Here is a 14,367-nt window from a genome sequence, read left to right on the forward strand (position 1 = left end):
AGTGGCCAAACTGAGCTCTGACTCCAAGTCCAACGCTCTCAGCTGCTTGACACCCTGCTCCCACACCCTGACCTTATAGGGTGTAGTAAGAGGCAGGGGTTAGAGGCGGAGGTGGGACAAAAGTAAAGCGTAAGTCCCGCAACGGTAGATGTTTCTGGAGAATTACCCCTTTGGAGGCTGTGGCGAGCAGTTCTGTCTGCACCTGTCCCCCCGCGGGCAGGAAGCTGCCGTCATCCCTCCTCAGAGAGCGAGAGACAGAGTGAAATGCGAAAATCCAGGCACTGAGCGGTAAGAAAATAAACAAGTGAACTTCTCCAAGTTTGCCAGACTTCCCTGCCCAAGGCCAGCTTAGTTAAAGTTGATGTCGAATTTTTTTTTTTTTTTTTACGTTTCAGTGACCAGATGTAGAATTTTAAAGCGGGAAAATAATTAGGGCAAGTGGTAGAAAAGAGAAAGGAAAGAAAACATGTCTTGTTTTGTGTTTTGCTCACTCTTAATTATGCCACAGACTGTCTCTCCTGTGGATACCATCCCAAGCCCGCCCTCCGCCAAGATTCCAGCAGGTGGTAGCCGCGTGAGCGGCGCGGGCACACCTGTGCCTCTCTGGCACGCAGGTATGACGCTTCTCTGCCCGCAAGACATGCGAGGCGGCAGGCAGCCAGGCTGGGAGTGGAGAGGACCACGTGCCCTCTACGCTCAGGTGGAGGACCCGGGGGGAGATGGGGACAGCAGGCTGTTGGGAAGAGATACTGCCTCCCTGCCCCAGGGCCAGAGGGGCATGGGCACTGGGTCCCTGACTCACCATGACGTCAGACCTGGGCTCTGATTGGAACAGTCTCAGCCCCCACCTCAGGACACAGTGGATCCCCGGTGATATAGCCCCTATCCTGCCTGGATCTAGGAAGAGATTTTCCTCCAGCAACTGTCAAATGTGGAAGGAAGTACTGGTGTTTGTGCCCAGAACGGGGCTGGGGGTGGCCAAAATTCCAGCTGCAGCAGGTGCTAGAAATCCAGCTCACCCCACACGCGATCACTCAAATGTGCTTTGCTCTCTTGCTGCTCTTCCTTCTGGTGCCTTGTCCACAGCAGTGAGGGCACAGAGGGGGCGAGCACCAGTCTCAGGGAGCTGGTCAGAGGCAGCCTGGAACGAGGAAAGCTACAGATTCCTCTGCGGGAAGGAGAAGGGGCAGATTCCTCAAGATTTCATTGAACAGGGTTGGGCAGGCGTGCCTGAGAGCACACCTGTCCCTGGTGCTTTACACACAAACACTCGAGTACAGGAAGATGCCTATGCTATTACACACACACACACACACACACACACACACACACAGAGCTATGAGCATCCACGTAGGACTAATGAAAGTGGGAACTCTGGAGCCAGGCAGCTAGCTTCACATCTACCCTGTCTCTTACCTAATTTTCTGTGCCTCTGTTTCCTACCTGTTACATGGGGATAATAATAGTATCTGCCCTGCAGGGTTGTTGTGAGGATTAAATGAGTTAATACATGGAATGTGCTTAAAATTGTGCCCAGCACATGGTCAGGGCATGTTGTACTTAGTGATTAGCTCTCTCTGCTTCATGGACGTGTCGTGCTCCTGAATCCACCCTGGGGAAAAAAATCTCTTTCCGGCAAGCCTGCAGTACACGTGCATACTCCTCACTCCAGGCCCTCCAGGGTTCACTGGATGTGTGTGAATGCGGTGAGGAGGAGCTCAGAGGAAGGATGCATGTCAAGCCATCCCTCCACTCCCCTCCCGCACACACCCACATGATGAGGGCTGCACCTGCAGAAGCTGTGGAGTTGCTGCGTGTGTGTGTGGGGGGGGTCTCTTTGTTCATGCAGTGGGCAGGCTGGCAGCCAGGGGGGAAGGGAAGCCTAGGACTTGAACCCCAAACCTGCTATCAGGTTTGGAAAATTCTCCAGGCTTCCTCCTCCCCATGGAGCCCCCACCCCTACCCACTTGGGCTTCCTCCTGGTCCTGTCCTTGCTGATGTGCCTGACCCCTCTCTGCATCTCAGTCCAGGATCTTCTCATCCCCAAGGGCACTTCCCAGCCTCTAGCCTGAGACTTAATTCAGGAGATTCTATTTAGAAAGAGAACACGCCCTTCCCTCCCCATCCAGAGCAGGAAGACTTCAGAAACCTCAGGGAGGTCCCGAGGCTCGGAGGCCTAGTTTCCTCGCTGCGAATGCTGTTGTGTCTCCCAGAGGACAGAGGGAAGGCAGCTGCGGACGGCAGCAGGGAAAGGAGGCTTGGGTGGGAGCCCTGGACTGGGGATGGAGGAGACCAGGCTGCAGGAGCCAGACCCAACTCTGTGTTATCTCTGAGGCAGCAGGAAGACGGAGTGTTGGGGAAGCAGGTTCTGCCAATCAGTTAATCCCAGGCTCCCCTCTTCCACCTGGGTTGCGTTGGGTTGAATAAACAGGACAGGTGCCAGTGGCCACAGCCTCATTTCTCTGATTTGGCTTCATTTCACTCTATTGACTCAGCTGGCCGAGTCCCTTTGCTTTCAAGCATGTGTGTACGTCCCTTCCAAGCACCAGGATGTCAGAGACACTTAGAGAAGCCCAAAGCTCTGAATGGCTTGAGGACAGATGAGAACCAAGGGATGGGGACAGAGAACAAAATTCTGATTCCTGTTCTTCAGGGATACGGGGGACTCTGACATGACCCTCTGGCTCTCCCTGCCAAGTGCAGGAGGTTCCCTACACATCAGGTCAGGGGACTGGGGCCTTGGATGGTGGCCTTAGTGCCTGGGGAAGAGAGGAGCATGACAGCAGCTAGGATGGGGCCCTGGGTGGCTGTTTACACAACTCTCCTGGGTGCCCCTGAGAGAGCGAATGTGTGGCATGTGCCCCAGGGGGTCAGGAGCCCTTAGCTAGAAGATTATCACCTTCCTGATCCTTGCTTGTGTGACCAGAGACCAGGAAAGAAGGGCAGGGGTATGGACAAGAATTCCACAGCCCATGGTGGGGAGTCGAGGGCCGGGCTTGCGTCTGCACACATACCATTGAGCAAAAAATAGAAACGATTTTGCAGATAATTCAAGGGAAAGCACTTTACACCAATCACACTTCAAGCTAGTTGCAAATATCTGCACAGCTGTTTCCCTCATCCATTTGTTTGTTCTTTTGCAACAATCGTTACTGGAGATCCACTGTCATGGGGAGACAAGAAGGGCTGAGGTGACTTGGGAGGGCCGCAGGGTCACAGGTGGAGTCCGTGGGGATAAACGGTGGAGGTCAAGGGGCACAGGTAGTGACGAGGAGATGCAGGTAGGGAGCGTGGGGTAACAGAAAAGGACAAAAGGAATATGTGGAGAATTTGAGGGGACATTTGAGAATCCACAGCGGGGACAAAGGGACAAACTAGGGTTGACCAAAGAAGGAGCTCTTGGGACCCAGACTAGAAAGACAGGTGGGAGCTGTGGTGACCCAGGGAAGAGCAGAGGGGACAAAGCTGGGGGCTTGGGAGGAGGACCTTCCCCTCTAAGCAGCTCCCAGCCTTGAAGAGGAGAAGAAACACAGATGAAGGCTGTCAGGAGAAGAGGTGGGATGGAGGAGAGGGGAGGGGGAGGAGATGAAGAAATATCTTAGCAAGAGTAGCTTCTGAGCCACTAGGAGTGGAAGGCCAAGCTTAGCGTCTGCTCCTGAGAAGATGTTTGCAAAGCCAGATACCTGGGGTCCCACCTAGGTTCTGAAGGGCCATCCACACCCCACACAGAAAGGAAGCCCGGGGCGGTGCGTGCACAGGGCACCCACTGTGTGCTAGGTGACCAAGTAGTCTGTGCCCCCCTGTCTACATGCCTTTGAGGAGCTCTCAGGACTCCTGGAGAACCAGGCCTGGAAGCAGCGCACTCCAGGGATGGGGCCAAGCGCTGTAATAGCAGGCGGGTGGAGCCGGCGCTGTGGGAGCCCCGAGGAGGGAGCGCCGTCAGCGAAATCCAATGGCTTCCTTGATAAAGATGAGAGAGCAGTTTAAGCCCAGCGAAGCAGCCTCAAATCCAGGTGAGCACTGCACAAGCTGCTGCAGGATTTATCCACATTGCCGTCCTTTCCGCTCACCTCATCCACCAGCCCTGCGGAGTCAGGCTCTGAGTTCCCCGCCCCAGCCTGCCCCGGCCTCCGAAGCTGAGCTGTCTTCCAGAATCACCTGGGGGATTTTTTTTAATGGCTTTATTGAGGTTCATTTACATACTATAAAGTTCATCTGTTTTAAGTGTACAATTTGATGATTTGTAGTCAATTCACCGAATTGTACCACTGCCGCGATCCAGTTTTAGAATATTTTCATCCTCCCAAAAACATTCCTCCCGATCTGGGGGACTTTGACGCAGTGATTCTGGGGCAGACCTGTGAATATGTATTTGAACAAGTTCCTGGGGCATTCTGGGACTGTGGTGGTGTTTGGGGACCTACCAAGTCTAAACCATGGTTGGAGGGATCTTTCCAAAGGGCAACACCCGGAAAAGATGCTGTTCTACTCAAACCCTCCCCGTGGCTCAGGGAGAAGTGTGTCAGGTGGAGTGGTGATAAGAAGTCAGTAGTAATCAGACACATTTATTGGTTCTTGCGCCAGGCACCACTCTGGGCACTTTACAGGTTTTCACTCTTTTAATCCACACAACTACCCTATAAGGTAGGTACCATGATTCATTCTGCTCTGTCGTTGAGGAAACTGAGTGAGACACAGCTAGGAAGGGGTGGAGCCAGGTTTTGAATCCAGGCCACCTTCTCCAGTTCTCTTAACCGCTAGACCACATCACACTTCACGTGCTGTGCGCGATTTTCCTCTTCTGTTACCTCCATGGCTCCCTTCCCCTCCCCCACTTGCCTCACCCCTCTCCAGCCCACACAGGCCATCTCCTCTTTCATGCCTTTGAGTCTTTGCACGAGCTTTCCTAATACCTAGATTTTCCTGTGCCCTTTTCTCTTTTGAGAATTCCTAGCTAGGCTTCAAAACCCAACTTCCATGTCAGCTCCTTTGTGAGCCTTCCTAGAACTCCCCCAGACAGAGTTAACTGTTCCCATCCCTGTGTTTTTCCTGCCCTTTGCACACATCTCAATTAAGGAGTAGTTCTCTTCATGCTGCATTTCATGCTGTGTCCCAATCTGTCTCCCCAACTTGACTATGATCTTCTCTAGATTGGGGGGGGTGCGTGTAACTGCGTCATCTCCATCCCCGCCTACAGCGCCTGGTGTATATAATAGGCTTGTTGATCAACAATGGTTCAGCCAGGATGGGGAGAGTCGGAGGTTGGGGTACTGCCCTCCCATCTCATTTTAGCCCCCAGCCCCAAAGGGTCCTCTCCCAGGGCATCGGGCCCTCCTCTCACTGGGTCATAGCTGCCACTTTTAAAACTGCAAAGGACAACATGTCTCAAACTGCAAGCGATGTTGTTTATTCTCCTCTACGTCCTGGACACTACCAAATGGCCCGTTACATAAACACTCAGTAAACACTTGTAGGAATGAGCCAGTGTGTGAGTGAGTGAGGCCCCATCCTCTGGGTTCCCTGACAAGGACTCTGTCTGGCTCACGTCCTCTTTCCACTTAAAGACGCCTGGATCTTTCCTAAATACACTTATGCAAGAGGTTAATTCAAGTGCTTTCCAGCTTAGCAAGCAATAAACAACTTGGTGTCGCCGCGAGTTGTTCTGCGTGTCATATTTATAGATCTGAAGTGAGGCGGGGGCGGGGATCGTTATTAAGTTACTGGGAATGTTACGTGCCCTTCCTTAATTACTTTCTTCCCTTTGATTAGATGTTGGGGGGAGGACTGTCCTAGGGAGGGGGACCGGAAATCACTGCAGAGAAGAAAGGTGTTGGTGGCATCCTGCCATCTGATAGGACGGCAGGCATCGGCTGGAGTCAGGTGGAGGAGGAGGGGGCCATTCCCTTTCTAGAGGCCCCTGTGAGGGGGGAATTCTGAGAGCTTTGTTCACTCCCTGCCGTCTCTGTGGTCCTTCTCTCCAGGAGCCCTATTTTCCCACCCTACGCTTTCCCTCCCAGTTTCTCTCTTTCCGTGTGCTGGGAGCTGATCTAGCCTCCGCCTGCTACACATGCCCCTCTCCTTCCTGAATGCACTCAAAGGTCATAGGATAAACTACTGTCTGGGACACACAGCCCCTTTTGCAGTGGTGTAGCCTGGGGACCCTGGACACCTGTTCCCTTGGCCTGGCAGGCCAGAAGCTTGAGGACAGTGCCTTCTCCCCAGCAGAGGTCCATCTCTATGCCCCCATCCTCTCTGGAGGATCCCTAAATCCCTTGCCTGGAGACATCCAGACCAAGTAATAACGTGTGCAGGCAGAGTGCTTGATTGACGCCTTGATCTGCAATGGTCCCCACCGACTCCACTGACCCCACTGATCAGCAGGGGTCCAGCCTGGTGACTCTGGGAGGCACTAACTACGATCCTTGGTGAGTGGCCGGCCCGTCTTGCACAGTGAGGAAGCAGTAGCAGCAGCGTTTGACGTCCTCGAATCTTTCCCTGGCACCACTGCAATCTGAGTTGCGGCAGAGTTTTTGCAAACTGAGAGCGTGAGCCGCCGCTTCCCAGGATGGACCAGAAGCCACGGGGGCAGCCAGCACAGCTGCTCTGGCGGCATCAGGCATCTGACAGTGGGGAGGGTTCCTGCAGGACCCAGTTGATGGGTGCCCAGCGGGGCCCAGCATCCCTCACACAGGCTGGCTGCTGGTGCCAAGTCTCTTCCTCCTCTCCTCAGTGCCTGTGGGGAGACGCGCTCCAAACCCAGCCCATCTGCCGCATTTTCCCGAGACTCCCGAGATGATCCAATTCCGCACACCAGATGGGAACTAGCATGTACATTTTGGATGGTGATTAGTGTTTTTGTTTTTTTCCCCAAACGCTAGCATTAATGGAGCTCCTTCCTGAAAGTAAATTGGAGAGACTTCAGTTTGATGGAGTCTCGTTGACCTCCACTTCCCTGCCCACGATGAAAGCAAGCGTGAATTTCCCAGGGTCTGGGTGCAGGGCCCTCCCCAGACCTCAGCCCATCTGCCATGGCCAGGGCCTCACGCTCTGCAGAAAAAAGCTGCACAGAGGACAGGTCTGCCAAGCTCTGCGGAGCCTGGTGATTTCCAGGGCAAATAATTCCAGGTGAGGGGTCCCTCAGCGATGGAGGGATAGGGCCAGCCAGACATTCTTGTAAACATTATTACACACCCATGAACTCTGACTGAGCAAGGGAGTTAGGATTTGACCACTGGATCTGGACTTTTCTCAAGTATTCTGACTTGAGAGGAAGTTCATATATGATGCCAAATTCTTAAGGGCCAAAACTTGGGTCTTTCTATGCGTTTGCACCCACACATGGTATGTGGCTGGATCAACAGATGCTTGCTTGCTGAATGAGTGAATGGATGAGAAGAATAAAAGTATTTCAGTGTATGCAGTTATATGCAACACTCATTTTCCTCCGTATTTGCAAATTTGCGCACACAAACACGTACACGCTACTTCTACCCCCAAACCAAGGAACTTTAAGAAAATACATATTTTATATAATACTATACATATCTATACAATATATAGAAAACATATATATATAACATATATATTACATAAAAGACACTGTGCAGTACTTTCACGTGTTGTTTTGCTCCGTTTTCATCATACCTCTATGAAAACCACGTCGTGGCTCAGAGAGGTCGAGTAGCATGGCCAGGGGCCCACAGGTAGCGAGCCTCAGAGGGAAGAGTTGGGTTAAGGCATAGTTGGCTTCCAAGACATGGGAGCAACCTAAGTGTCCATTGACAGAGGAGTGGATAAAGAAGATGTGGTACATGTATACAATGGAATACTACCCAGCCATAAAAATAGAATGAAATAATGCCATTTGCAGCAACAGGAAGGACCTAGAGATTATTGTACTAAGTCAGACAGAGAAAGGCAAATATCATATGATATCACATATCATATTATATGTGGAATCTAAGATAAATGATACAAACAGAAACAGACTCACAGACATAGAAAACAAACATATGGTTACCAAAGGGGAAGGGGGAGAGGGATAAATTAGGAGTCTGAGATTAACAGATACACACTACTATATATTAAATAGATAAACAACAAGAACCTTCTGTATAGCACTGTATACTGTATAATATCTTCTAATAACCTATAATGGAAAAGAATCCGAAAATTTTTATATATATGTACATATATACGTATATAACTGGATCACTTTGCTATACACCTGAAACTAACATTGTAAATCAGCACTTACTAACATTGTAAATCAACTATACTTCAATTACAAAAAAAGAAAGAAAAGATACAGTTGGCTCCAAAGGCCACAGGAACCCAGTCACAGGTTTGGAATGGGAAGTGATATGATCTGGCTCATGCTTTTAAAAAGAACTCCACTCCTCCGAATTGGGTGTATTAGGGCCAGAGAGCCTGGATGCGGGGAGACCAGGTGAAGACTGGTGAGTGGAACAGGTGTATGGTGTTAAGGGCTTGGCCTAGGATGGCGGTGGTGAAATAGAGAAGGTCATGTTTAACAGGAAGGAGCCGCCGGCCTCTGTAGTGTGAGATGGGAGAGACGAAGGAGGCTGGGAGGGCAGTGGTGCCCATCTCAGGCATAGTTAGGGCTGGAGGACAACCTGGTTTTGGGAAAAGGGTGATAAGGGACAATTTGGGACCATTGGGTTCAAGATGTACACAGATTGTCAATTGGAAATGAGGCTTTACAGCTTGGAAAAGAGGTCAGAGGTTGGAGATATAGATTTGAGAGTTTCATCCTCATGAGGGAAGAAAAGAAGCTACGAGCAAGAATGAGATCCTCTACAGTGTGCAGACTCAAGAGAGAAGAAGCCCGAGAGCAGTGCCTAGGAGGCCCTGCTACCCAGGAGGGGGAAGGAGTTGGGAGGAGGGTGGGCTGAGAATGCACACACACATGCAAACACGTGTGTTGTACACACACATCAACATGCTCACATATGCAAATGCATACGTATGTATATATTCAAATACATATACACACACACACACACACACATGCACATACATCCTGAGAAATGTGCACTGACATATAAGCAGATGTGACCAGTGGAGGGTTGGGGCAGAATCTCTCACACAGTGATGAGAAGAATCTTGCTGGTAAAGTGAGGGAAGGAGGCTCCTCTGTTCCTGGGGCCTGAGCGAAAAAGGTGAGAGTGAGGGAGCTTCAACCAAACAGTGACTCCCAGCGAGCTCATCCTTCTCCGGGGTCTGCACGCATCTGTCCTGCGGTCCCCCGACCTCCATCCCGGGTCTGGGACGAAGGGCTCAGACCAGCTACGCCACAGGACTGCATCTCCTGGCACCTTGCTCTCTTGAAGGCGCATGTCTCCGTGTACCTGTAGCTGGGACACTTCAGTGTGGAGGTGCAGACTGGCAAGCTGGGCACCCCTCCAACCCCACCATACAGGTGCCTGTGGCTTTGCTCACACACAGCATAGTGGAAGGAGAAGGCTGCTCTTTGGAACGGAAATTCTGCCACCTCGGTCTGACCAGGTCAGCCTCGACCTGGTGGCTTCATCCATCCATGTCCAGGCCTCCAAGACACAGGAAAATCAGCCTCGCAGCTGCCCAGTCCCTCTTCTCCGAAGGCCCACTCATGCGTTCTCGACGGTCTCTGACGCAGGTGCAAACAAAGTTAATGTCCTTTGCTCTAGGCCCCAGAAAACTGACCTGGGAGATAGTCAAGAGACAAAGGCAGTTAGAGGCAGGAAGGGTGCAGTGGCTCCAGCACTTTCCGAGTGGGCAAGGGCCCTGGGGCTGAAGCGTCGGATGCCTCAGACCCCCATCACTGGGTCTTTCCTCTGCTTTCAAGGCAATGAGTCAGGGAGGCCAAGATGAAAGTCCTCAGAAATGCATCGCCTTGAGTCCTTTTAGGCATTGCCAAGTCTGGCTAGGGCGCTTCTTCGTCAGTGTATCAGTTCCACTCTCTTTCTCACAAGGAAAAGAACATTTCTCATTATTGGAGTGGGATTTTCCTAGAAAGAATATTCAGAGGGCTCGCAGCTATCTCAGACGTTCTGAATCTCTGGTCTAGAACTTAACATGGACCAAGCGGCTTAAAAATCTCATTAACTGTGTAAGTATGCACATAACCTGCCAGTCTCATAACAATCCTGTGTAAGAAGTAGAAGAGGGATGAGTTTCTATTCTGCAGATGAGGAAACGGAGGGTCCGAGAAGGTCATGAGGTTAGTAAGTAACAGAGGGACCGTAACTGGTCTGTGTTTTGGCCGAACTCTGGCAGATCTAGTTTGAATCCGAGCTTTGCCTCTTAGCTGTAGGATGTCAAGCAAGTTACTTGATCTCAGTTTCCTAATCTGTAGAATGGGATAATAATACCCACTTGAGCATTTGTTGTGAGAATTGGAGGATATAAGGTGCGCCCTGCACATGGCACAGTGGCGGGAGGCTGGGAGCACGCAGCAAATCTTAGCTCTTAGCTGGGACTTGAATCCAGGTCTCTCGACTTCAGGTCTGTGCTCTTCCTCTATGACGCTCTAGCGTTCTGTGATGTAGCAGCTCCCAAGCAGACCCCCGAGGATCTTTAGCTGGTTTGGAAGTAGCTGTCCTGCCACCTTCACCCAGGCATAGGATCAGAGCCCAGCCCACTGTGCCTGCATGGGTGCATGCGTGTGCGTGCCCAGCAGTCCAAGCTACTGTCATCTGAGTTCTGCATGTTCATTTCACTAATGGGAAATCACAGAGTGGCCGGGAAAGGGAGCTGCAAAGCCCACGGTGCCTTGCCATTAGAGTTAACGCCAGGCTTATGAATACCAGATGAACGCGCCACTGCACAGACCAGCCACTCAGGCTAAAGTGGGCCTGCTTTTCATCAGGAGAGCAATCCCTACCCGGGAGGCCTTTCCGCTCAACTCATCTCCACCCGTCCCCTCCCCCTCGGGGTTCTCTTTGGGGTCGCTGATAGCCATCTGGGTCGTCTGGGACACTGTTTGAACCCAGAATCCCACAGGCACTTCATGTGGCTGTCTTTCTGGTGCCGCGTGCCTGTTCTCTCTCCCCTCCCCCTCCTCCTCCCCACCTGTGCCTCTGCCTAATTACAGGGAGGGGCTGGGGCTTGCCTGCGAACCCAGGGGCTTCTTAGCAGCCTGACTGTTCCAGTCCCACCTCTGCAGAAGCTCCAGTGCCTATACAGAAGCTGCGTCTCTGTGACAAAGTGAGAGAGTGGCATGGACATATATACATTACCAAACGTAAAATAGATAGCTAATGGGAAGCAGCCGCATAGCACAGGGAGATCAGCTTGGTGCTTTGTGACCACCTAGAGGGGTGGGATAGGGAGGGTGGGATAGGGAGGGTGGGAGGGAGGGAGACGCAAGAGGGAAGAGATATGGGAACATATGTATATGTATAACTGATTCACTTTGTTATGAAGCAGAAACTAACACACCATTGTAAAGCAATTATACTCCAATAAAGATGCTAAAAAAAAAAAAAAAGAAGCTGCGTCTCTCGGAGGCCCTGAGTGGTGGGATTCCAGCCAGGCTGAGTGCCTGAACAGGGAGGGGCCTAGGCTGGGGAGGAGGGGGTAAGAAGAGACGGCGCCGCTGGCTCTGAAAGGCTGCCGTGATGCATACCACCAAGAGCCGAGTCCTATCCTGGAAATAAAGAACATTTTTGGAACAGGAGGGTGCTGGGGGTAGGAGGCTGGAAGAGACGCTGCATGGCCCACAAGCCTGCCAGTAGGACATCAAGCAGCAGGGCCGAGCTCTTCTCACCCAGAGACCGTCTCTCTAAACACCTGGAAGAGCCTCTGCTGTCTCACCATGTCTGCATATTTTTCTTCCTGGTCATTAAAATGCAAATAACCCCAAGAATGGAATCCGGTTAAGTCTCCGGTGCTTATAAAAGGATCACATCATTTCCTGAAAGCTGGATGGTTTGGGGCAAGGCAGACAAGAGCACAAGGTTGCCATCCAATGGGAAGAAGGGTAGGGGCCCGGGGAAGGGGCAGGGGGCATGTCCAGGACCCCGTGGTCCATCCTGTTCCTACTGTCAATGCCCTGAGCCAGGAAGAGACCTGGGTTCTGATTCAGAGGTGGGATGCCTCCCAGACACACACAGAACACTGTCTTCTGGGTATCAGGCTCCTCCCCCTCCTAACTTCCTTTGAACTCACACCTGTAAGGGGCTGGTTCTGTAAAAAGTCTACTTTCCCTCTTAACCTCTCCATGCACCATCTAACCATCCATTCATCCATTCATATATTCAGTAAATCAATACTGAGCACCTATGGTGTGGCAGCTGTAAATACTAAGGTGAACTAAACTGGTTCATACGGCCCCTGGCCTCAGGGAGCGTGCAGTCTAGTGAGGAGGTTAGACATGAACAAATAATCGCCTAAATAAATGAGTCATTACAAAGAGTGAGAAGTGTGCGCTAAAGGAGGGTCACTCAGTTCTCTGAGAATGATAACAGGACTCTTGAATACAACACCTGGGTGGCCTGGCAGGGCCATAGCAGGACTGTCACCTCCCTTTTCCTAAATAGTATGTTTCTAATCATGCAGCCCAGGGTTTTAGGAGTCATCCTGTCCCTCTTACTCCCACTTCCCCTGGGAAGACGGCTGTGACACTGGCTGTGAATCAGAATGAAAATAGTCCTGGAGGAAGGACCTGGGACTGGAGCTAGGAGCTGGGGGACGAAGGGGCAGGGTCAGCCAGGAGCTGGCCGACAGGAGCAGTGTGGGGGCTACGGCAATGCCAGGAAACAGTCCAGATCAACATCAGATCAGGGGCTGGCATGGAGGTGGGGAGATGGCATCAGGAATTTGGAATTGGGGGGAAGCACTTGAGTGAAGGTGGCTGGCATTGGAGGAGAGGGAGGGGCAAATCCAGGATGAGAAACAGCTGTCTCCACCCCCCACCTCCCACCCCAGGCATCAGCAGTTCCTCCATAAGGGTCATGAGGATATGTTGCTGGGTGAACCCGCTCTCTCAAAAGGCTGGGGAGGGGAACAATGGCTTTCTTGGTGGTCCATCGCTGTCCCTGCTCTACATGGAGAGGTCCTGCCCTTCTTCCACAGGGGTGAGGGGAAGTGAGGGCTGTTCATCCTATTCCACAGAAGGAGAAATTAAGGCTCAAAGAGGTCTGTAAGCAAATGGTGGAGACAGGACAGGCTGGGCCTCCCACCACCCAGCGGAGGCATCAAGCACGAGGCAGCCGTGGTTCCTGGTCTCAGGTAGGGCTGGGGAAGGATGGAGAGACGGCCCTGGATGCCTGGCCTGCTGGACCAGTAATACTCAGCATTCTTGGCCCAACATGAAGCTTCTAGATGTGATGGAAGGTGATGATCCACAGTGGCCAGGAGGTTTGGGGAAACACCTATAGTCAGTGAGCCCTACTTTTCCAAGGGAAAGGAGAAAGCAAGGGAGGAGGATTCTCTGTGCTTGCCAAAGTTGTTTTTTCTTCCTGGTCCACCCTCAGCATCCGGCCACACCCATCCAGCCCAGTGTCAGCCATAGGAAATCTCTCCAGCAATTAACTAGCTGGTTTGAGCCAAGTAGAGTCTACACCACTAGGAATCATTGAGTTCAACTTCCCACCATATGTTTGGGGAAGTGCTGCCCAGAGAGGCAAAGAGGCTTAGCTAAGGTCACACAGCATATCCATTACAGAGTTGGGGCTGGGAAACTTGCATCATCTGGGTGTTTTGTTGCCTCCCCATCCCCTGCCGCCCTGCCAGAGTCCATCGTGAGCGCTCTGATCTTTGTCATTGCTTTGCTGCCAAGACCTTTGTCAAACTCTCCCTCAGCCCAGCCTAGTCCTGGGAGGCGTCCAGGAAATAATCAATAACATTTACTAGTAGAAAAAATATGAACAACCATAATCACAATAAACAGCTACTATTTATTGAGCACCTACAATGTGCCAGGTCTTGGCTAAGTGCTTTACACACATCCTTTTAAGTAACACTTTCTTAAATGTGTCTGTGTGGTAGGTCCTATTATATCCTCATTTTACAGACACAACATAGAGAGATGATATGATTTATAGCTATTTCCTACTAACAGTTATCATTCATGTTAAAAGTGATACTGGTTAATGTTTATTAAGCATACTACAGGCTAAGCATATGGACTACTTCTTTACCTGGATCATCTTGTAATTCTTTTAGGTCGATACAATTACTATTCCCATGAGGAGGAGGAAACTGCAGGTTGAAGAACTAAGGTTACTTTCCCGGGATGACACAGTCTTCTAAATAAGAAATTGAGGTTTATCTGATTCCAAAACCCTTGGCTTTGCATTCATAACCCAGGTTTCATAGCATCTGATCAATGTTCTAGAGAAAAGATGAAGAGCCTGCAACAGT

This window comes from Delphinus delphis, chromosome 1 (genome assembly GCF_949987515.2).
Source record: "Delphinus delphis chromosome 1, mDelDel1.2, whole genome shotgun sequence".
Lineage (NCBI taxonomy): Eukaryota > Metazoa > Chordata > Mammalia > Artiodactyla > Delphinidae > Delphinus > Delphinus delphis.